This window comes from Canis lupus, chromosome 10 (genome assembly GCF_048164855.1).
Source record: "Canis lupus baileyi chromosome 10, mCanLup2.hap1, whole genome shotgun sequence".
NCBI lineage: Eukaryota > Metazoa > Chordata > Mammalia > Carnivora > Canidae > Canis > Canis lupus.
Genome location: NC_132847.1, coordinates 56216045 through 56225384, shown reverse-complemented (window position 1 = coordinate 56225384; position 9340 = coordinate 56216045). Strand labels below are relative to the sequence as shown.

The window sequence follows — 9340 nt, the reverse complement described above, 5'->3', positions numbered from 1 at the left end:
CTAACTCTGGGAAACGAACAAGAGGTGGCAGAAAGGGAGGTGGGTGGGGGACTGGGGTGACTGGGTGATGGGCACTGAGGGGGGCACTTGATGGGATGAGCACTGGATGTTATGCTATGTGTTAGCAAATCGAACTCCAATAAAAAAATAATTTAAAAAAAAGAGTGAAATCATACTTTTGGCTCTTGACTCAGAGTAGGGGAAGTTCCTACTGTCTTCGCTTGTCTCAAATTTGGGTTCATCTGACACCAGCCACCTCCACCATGCAGCCTGAGTTCAACCCCAATGAGATCAAAGTCATATACCTGAGGTGCACTTGTACCATGTCTGCCTTGGCCCTGAAGATCAGCCCCCTGGGCCTGTCTCCAAAAAAAGTTGGTAATGACATCACCAAAGCAACCGGTGATTGGAACAGTCTGAGGGTTACAGTGAAACTGAATGTTCAGAACAGACAGGCCCAGGTTGCAGTGGTATCTTCTGCCTCTGCCCTAATCATCACAACCCTCAAGGAACCACGAGGAGACAGAAAGAAGCAGAAAAACATTAGATTAGGCACAGTGGAAAAGTCACCTTTGATGAGACTGTCAACACTGCCTGACAGATGCAGCACTAATCTTTAGCCAGACAACTTACTGGAACCATTAAAGAGATCCTGGGGACTGCCCAGTCTGTGGGCTGCAATGTTGATGCCCACCACCCTCACGACATCATAGATGACATCAGTAGTGGTACAGTAGAATGCCCCACTAATTAAAAACTACAAAGAGGGCAGCCCGGGTGGCTCAGTGGTTTAGCGCCGCCTTCAGCCCAGGGTGTGTGATCCTGGAGACCCGGGATCGAGTCCCACGTCAGGTTCCCTACATGGAGCTTCTCCCTCTGCCTGTGTGTCTCTGCCTCTCTCTCTCTCTCTCTCTCTTTGTGTGTGTGTGTGTGTGTCTCATGAATAAATAAATAAAATCTTTTAAAAATAAAAACTACAAAGAAAAATATTTCAATAAAGGATCATTTTGGGGATCCCTGGGTGGCGCAGTGGTTTGGCGCCTGCCTTTGGCCCAGGGCGCGATCCTGGAGACCCGGGATCGATCCTGGAGGCCCGGGATCGGGCTTCCGGTGCATGGAGCCTGCTTCTCCCTCTGCCTGTGTCTCTGCCTCATTCTCTCTCTCTCTCTATGACTATCACAAATAAATAAAAATTTTTTAAAAAAGGATCATTTTACAACACGCCCCCCAAAATAAACTGCCATAGACAGATATGTACCCAGCCTATATTTAGAAAAATTGTCTTACAAAATCACACAGGCCAACCCTGACAATAGAAGAACCCAGGACAAATAAAAGAGGAGTCCTGTAGCCCACAGCACCTGCTCCTTTTCTTTTCACCCTCCCATATCCCTGACTCCATCATGTACTGTACGAGTATGTACACAAGTGTGGACTTTAAGCCCTCCTGCCCAAGGTCTGCATCACCCCAACAGCTCCTGTGCCACCCCCAGTTACCTTTTGACCATCTCTTGAGACCAGAAGTTCAACAGTCTTGCAGAAGAGGCGAGTGAGGTTCTAGAAGCAGGCTTAGTCCATTTGGGAGGGAGATCCCAAGGTGGAGAACACCAGAGGGAGGTCTAGAAGGGGCCTGGTTCTGGCGGGTCCTCAGCCCTGTGGGGAGGATGCAGCTGAAGGAGGCTGAAGCTATGGCCTCTGCAGTAAAGTTTCTCACACTTGAGTGTGCACATGAATCAGGAGATTCTGCATTTATATGAGCTCCTAGGGGAAATAGAAGCTCCTGGGCCATAGACTGCAGTAGGAGTCACAAGGGGCTACAGCATGAGGTTCAGGTCCAAGTGTAGATAGAAGCTACATTAGCTGTATGGAGTCTTCTTTGCCACTGAGTGAAGTACAACAGGAGCTTCAGTTCTCCGACTGAGGGAAATACTTTTGCAGAAAGGACAGCTCGGTCTCACCTCACTAGCTCCAGGGTTCTCCTAACAGCCCAGAGAGGCAGTGACTAGGCAGGTTGGAAGATTCAGGCCTTTGCCTACTGCTGTGAGGAACCCACCAGACCCCTCAGAGCAGGTACTGGAAGGAAATAAAGTCATTTCCTGGATACATATGACTGCCAGTGAACACCAGCCTTGCCATCAAAATTGCACAGCTAAGAAGGACCCCAGGTAGCATCTCAGGGATATTGGAGGTGGGAAGACACTGGGCTCCCCCCAGGGTCTTCCCTTCCCCTGCACTCTTTCATGCTCTAATTTCACATTCTTGCTAATTACTTGACTCTCTTCTCCTCTCAGCATTGCTGACAAAGTTGGGCCCCCCTCTAGCCTTTTCGGCCCCATTCAAAATGTAGCATGAAGGCTGGTAAGTAGGGGGGAGGGGTAAGGAAGGGTGGCACCTCCTGCCTTCTCGGTTGTTCCTGGAGTCTTATAAGCCACTTGAGCTTATATATGTCTGTTCTTGCCAGGAGTCACTGAGCATTGGGACCTGAAGTATCTCGTACAACTGTCTCACTTAACAATGACGAAATTGAGGTCCAGAGAGGTGGAGAGGTGTGGCGATTAGCCTGAAGTCCTACAGCAAATTGGTATGGAGCCATGGCTACATACAGGTCTCCCCACTCCCAGTGCAATTCTGCCCCCTGCCCCATGGACTCTTGTGATTACACTGGCCTGGCCCAACTAGATGATTTAGGTCAGCTGACTAGCAATTGATCTGCAACCTTAATTCTCCTCTGCCTTGTAGCATAACATATTCACAGGTTCTGGGAATTAGGGAGGTCATCATTCTGCCTATCACAGCCCTTGACCATGTGGCAACTTGGAGAATCTGAGAAAAACTAGGGCTTCACCTGAATCAAAATACGCAGGCTAAAAAAATTTGGCATGTAATCTCAGGGAATTTATGGGCACCCAAGCATGAACCCTGGTTATGACTCTTGGCTCAAAGGGATAACGTGGGTCCCCACCTATGACATTTATCACAGGTATATTAGTGTGTGCACCCACAGGCACAAGTGCATACATGTGCACATGTATGTACTCGTACACATATGTGCCTATATCTACATGTGTGTGCTGTGTGTGCACATGCACACAAACTTACATGGATGCACACATATACATATATACATACCACACCATATTCCTATGGAATTAGCAAGACTTTGGCTTCCCTTTGTGTGAGATGCAGCCTGGAAGGCAGAGAAGAGCAGTCTGCCCCTGCATTGCCTCTCCAACAAGCTCATTTCACCTCCAATCCAGGTCCCTGGTGTCTGGCCACTCTGTGCTTATCACTGACCTTCATCAATGACCTCTGGTAGATCTGGCCCAGGAGAATGAGTACCAAACCCTGGCTGGCATGAGCCCTGTGGCTTATGTTTTGGCAGCACGTTCAGCTTGCAAAGCTGCTTCCCTGAGGCTTCTCCTTGGAGTAATATTAATTTTTTGACTGTTGTCCTTTCAGGGTCCCTGATTCTTATACCTGTGCATTCAGATCTTGAGATAAAGTTGATAGAGGCTAATCACAAGGAAGACAGGAGGATTGACTGTACCTAGACGCCCACATGTACATGCACACTCACTCTTGGGCATGACTATCAATAGATGTTTACACACACGCATGTGTATGCACGCATGCACACACACACAATCTATTTCCAATAAGGCTGTCTGTCTAGACATCCAGGAAATCCACCCCCTGAACACATGTGTGTCTCCAGAATGGCAAGTCCCCAAAAAGAGAAAGCCATAAGGGGAAAGGATGGCCTGGCGTCTTCCTTGGTATGACAAATATGCATAGCTATTCCCTAGACAATCTCCCATTCATTCCCAATCTTTCACCCCACAGTTCCAGGCTCCTTTGAGCCCAATCTCTTCCCCCAGTGTTCTCACCTCATCCTAAATTCCAGCGCTCAGGTTCAGCTGTCAGTCACCATTTACTCTGCTTGAGTTCTGCTTGTTGGGGTAGCGGATGCTCCAAGTTCCAAGGGTAAAAAGGAAGTGGAGTAAGGTCACTGTGGTCTAAGGTCAGGTGAAATAGCTAAAACGCTGTCATACTTCTGAGCCCACAAAAGGTGATTTCTTCCTAGTGTATCTCCAGTAACTGATTATGTAAAAAAAAGTATCTCTCCTTCCTAGTCTTGAGTCATGCTCTCCCAAATCCCCTTCTCTGTATTACATTAATGTTGAAAGGCACAAGATTCTAGAGTGGAGAAGGACCCAACTGAGCACCTCCCCCCCTCAGCTGGATCTTTGTGGTTTGTCCAGATGGGGGCCCTCACCTTCCCAGAGAAGACATTGCTTGTTGATCTATCCAGGTGCAGCAAACTCTTCCAGCAGCTCTTCAGAGGACAATGATCAATAACCAATTGGCAACAAGGCCTGGGTGAAGGGGGGGCAGGGAGACAGGTGGCAACTGCCCACCCCCAGCACTGCTCATGCCAGTAAGCTCTGTGACAACCACTGGACCCACAGATGATGACATGCTTTGGGGAGCAATGAGGAGCCACTTGGGGTTTCCCACTTTGGGCTTCTTTGTTTAGGGCAGGTCAGCGCTGACTGGGAGTGGCTTGGAGAGAGATGAAGACTCTTAGCTCAAGAGGGAAGCACTGAAAAGAGGACCTCTATTTGGAGGAAGTGAAAAGAGGTTGGAGAGAAGGTCAAGGCCACAGAGAAAGAGTAGAGAGAAAAGGGCACTGTGAGAGTCTACTCATAGCCAAACCCATAGTCTTTCCCCTTCTTCCTGGTTTTCCGGAGTTAACAATGTGCCCAGGCTCCATCGCAGCCACAGGTGTCCACAGCATACAGTCATGGCTAACGAGATGTAAAAAGAAATCATCTGGGTGGGGTTTCTGAGAAACCCTTGTGCGCAATGTCTGTTCTCAGACCCTGCTGGCTCCAGGCCTTGTATCTTTCTCTCTCTCTCTCTCTCTCTCTCTCTCTCTCTCACAGACACACACTTTTTTTTTTTAAAGATTTTATTTATTTATTTATTCAGAGAGAGAGAGAGAGAGGCAGAGACACAGGCAGAGGGAGGAGAAGCAGGCATCATACAGAGAGCCCGTCATGGGACTCATCCAGGGTCTCCAGGATCACGCCCTGGGCTGCAGGCAGAGCTAAACCGCCCTGCCACCAGGGCTGCCCCCCCCAAAATACACTTAATAAACACAAAGATTGTCCCTATCTTTTGGGATTAAGTGCGTAACACTGATACACTGATGCACTGCAATCTAAACCCTAAACATCCATTATTATTACAAACACCATTCAGGCCCCAGGGAAACACACTATCACATTGACCTATTTCCTTGAAACATACTCAGTCTGGAAATTCTGTCTTTCGGCACCTCATGACACTGGAAATGGATATTATTTCAGAAATCAGGAAAGACCCAACTGCAGAAGAGCTTAAGTGATGGAAAAAGCAAGTGACCTTGTTAATTCCTTTCCAGCATAAAGCATGAATGTTATATTCTTACTCAACAAACTACATTTTCCTATTGAGCCAAGTATCCATCTTCTGGCTTCTTTTCTGGCTCCAGTACCTTCCTGAAGGTAAGCAGAGCATTCACAACCACTGTACATGGTGGCTAAAGAACATGCTGCGATACTCAACACTTCATATTACTCTCAAATAAACATGTATGTGGGTCTAGACAAAATCTGCATGAAGCACAGTATGAAGTATTTACCTTGGCCATCATGTGGATGTTGAATGATAGCATGCCAAGTTTTATTTTCACAGAAATATTTAACAAGATTTAATTACATTTTTAAATTACATTTTAAAAAATAAAATAAAATGAACTTATTTAAATGGTGTTACTATACATGGATTATAATTTGTATTTTATCTTTCAGTTTGTTAGGTAATTATGACTTCTTTAGAAAAAAATAACTTTTCTAGAAAATGTACGTGAAAGCAGTTTTAATTCTTTCATTTTTATGTTCACTTTAATTTATGCTTATTTTTGACTTATATTTGTGGATGGAAATCTTGTATACTTTCACTACAATTACATTTCATGTTTTAATCCTTTAGGGTGGGTTTGACAAACTTTTACTTAAAGGGCCAGAGGGGCACCTGGGTGGCTTAGTAGGTTGACTCTTGATTTTGGCTAAGGTCATGATCTCAAGATCCAAGAGGCTCGTCCCGCTCCCTCTGTTTCTCACCCCTGCTCAAATAAATAAATAGATAAAATCTTTAAAGGGCCAGAGAGGAAGCGCCTGAGTAGCCCAGTCAATTGAGCAGCCCACTTGTGATTTTGGTTCAGGTCATGATCTCAGGGTCCTGGGATCAAGCTCCATCTTGGGCTCTGAGCTCAGCTTAGGGGGGAGTCTGCTTGAGGATTCTCTCTCTCTCTCTCTCCCCTTCTCCCTCTGCCCTTCCTCCACACAGGCACTCATGTGCTCTTTCCTTCTCTCAAATTAATAAATAAATCTTTAAAGGGCCAGAGAGTAAATATTTTAGGCTTGTAGGCCATACAGTTTCTGTCACAAGTACTCAACCTTGATGCTCTGACATGAAAACAGCCAAGGACAATATGTTAAAAAAAAAAATGTGCATGGTTATGTGCAAATAAAACTTTATTTACAAAAACAGACAGTGGGCCTGCAGGTCACAGTTTGCCAAACTCTGTTTCAGATCATTACTGTCAATAGAATCCAAAATTTGTAAAAATCTTGGTAATATAATCATTGAATTTTGCTGAGACGAAAGCAAGAAAAATAAATTTTATGAATATGTAACTTATAAATGATGTATACCATGATTTTATTATTCATTCAGACTTCGCCAGCTCATCAGCAGTATACCCAGATATATTCAGTCATAATTAAATTCAATTGTCTTTGGTGATTTACTGATTTTCAGTCATATAAAAATTATGGCTTGACATATATTCTTGATTTTGTCATTTTGAAGGTATATTTGTCAAGGCAGGAAGATGAATATATGTTATTTAATAGTACACTGGCTTGAATTACAACTTTTAAATAGATAAACATATGGTAGCTGGATCTCCTTTTGTACTCATGTCCTGGGCTCTGCAGAGTAGCCTGAGCTCTTTAGTAAGGTACAAGCTTGGCTGGCTTTCCCTTTCTTTTTTTTTTAGACATATTTATTTATTTATTTATTTATTTATTTATTTATTTATTTATTTAAGAGAGAGAGTGAGAGAGAGAGAGAAAGCACAAGCCAGGGGTGAGGCAGAGAAGCAGACTCCCCACTGAGCAGGGAACCTGACTCAGAACTCAATCCCAGGACTCTGGGATCATGATCTAAGCTGAAGGCAGATGCTTAACCAACTGAGTCATGTAGGTGCCCCTGGCTTTCCTTTTCACCATTTTGACTTCCTGCTTCCCTGAAAAATAGACATGATATTGGGAGTTTGGCTACCATCTTGTGACCATGAGGAAGAGGCTAAGTAACGGTAGAAACTGAACCACCAAACTCAGTTCAGAAACTACCCACCCCCAGACCCTTACCATGTGAAAAAAAAAAAAAACCAATCACTATGTGGATAAGTCACTGTTACTTGTCTGTTATAAACATCCAAACACAAATTGCAAAGATGTAAATCCCAACTGGGAGGCAGCTATCCCTCCACAGCTCTTATGATGCATCTATCACAGCTCCCACCACAGGCTGGTTCACAGCACAGCACATTCAGTCACTCACTCACTCATTCATTCAATAAACTTTTTCAAGCACCCACTCTGTGCCAGGGCCCAGGGCACCATGAGGAACTGGAGGGTAATATAGGAGAGATCATAATAAGGAATTCACAGCTTGGTGATGGATCCTTACAATAGATCCTTGACTTACCCACAGTATTAGTTAAGACATGGATCAACATACATGCATCAGAAGCCCAGACTAACGATGGGTTAAACAAAAGAGAAGTTTATTTCTCTTATGTATAAAAGTCTAGGCTGGTATGGCTATGAATTTGTCAGAAGCCCAGACTTCCTCTTTCTTATTGCTCAGCCGCCATGGGGTTTCCTTGTGCACCTGGTTCAAGATGCCTAACCACCTGTTCATACGCTACCCAGGTGGAAGGAGCAGGGGTGAACATGCCCATTCCCTTTAAGGGTATAACCTACTTTACCCCATTGGGCAGAATTTAGTACACAGCCATAACTAGTTTCAGGGAGGTCTGAGAAATATAGTCTTTCTTCTGGGCCACCACATGCTCAGGAAAAAAAAAAAAAACGGATTTCTATTATATAGAAGAAAGGGAAATCATCCTTTCTGCCATACTTTCCAAAACAGTGCTGAACCACAAAAATAATGAACTCAAACAGGTAGATTTGTGACTTCTGGAATCACGTTCCTAACAAGACACTGGTATTTCCTCTATTCATTCCTCACCACTACTATTTAACTGTCTTTTGAAGATTTCATTAAAGTTTTGTGTATCTCCATTTATTGCACCAAGAGTGCACACACATACACAACAGAAAAAAATAAGACAATTTTGGTTTTTGTTTTCGAGGGAGAATATGTGTGTGTGTACATATGGGGGGAGTGGCAGAGGGATACATACAGGGCTTGATTCACAACCCTGAGATCATGACCTGAGCAGAAATTAAGAGTCAGATGTTTAACCCACTGAACCACCCAGATGCCCCCAAAATAAAACAGTTTTTATCAATGAAGCAGAGGCATTTCCCTAAATGATGAGTTGAGAACACCAAACCACCTCAGCGAGAATTAGACAGCAGGCAGTCTGCTAGGTTCACTCACTAGATCAGTATCTTGGTTCAGCATGCTGGCCTCACAACTCAGGATTCCAATCCATGGCTTTTAGGGTCTTCAGAAAAAGCCAGCACACCAAGTGTTATGCCTGTGAGTGCCACAAATCCTGTGAATTGAGGTGTGTGTTACGATAAGTGAACAAGTGAAATAGTCCATTTTAATATTGCTCTTTTCATTCAAAGGACGTTTTAATGTGGTACTTTTGCCAGCTCATTCTGAGCTGTATCAAAATGTAAAAGCTGTTTGTTTTTGGTGTAAGGCCACCTTTAATCCCAACCTATTTCTCAGCCTCAATCCACTTCTTGCTTCACTCCTTCCTCATTCTCATTCAACCACAAAATTTACGACCATAGCAAATGGCCCATAATAAACGAGCCCTAGTAAAATATCTGTAAATCCACCACTCCTCTCCCAAGGGAGATTTAATAAAAAGGAACTCAGATAAAAATACTCATTAAGAGTTGAAACAGACTGATAGACAGTGCTTAATTTATAATTAATACATGAGAAAATTATGGTCTTTCTCAAGGGTATTTGAAAATATTTTAGTCCCATAATTTTTGGCCAGTATCAAAATTGTTCCATT

General features: G+C 44.1%; 1 pseudogene; it reads left to right on the top strand.

The window, feature by feature from the left end:
* The first annotated feature begins 263 nt into the window (after positions 1–263).
* On the top strand, positions 264–754 carry LOC140640975 (large ribosomal subunit protein uL11-like; annotated as a pseudogene).
* Positions 755–9340: the final 8586 nt, after the last annotated feature.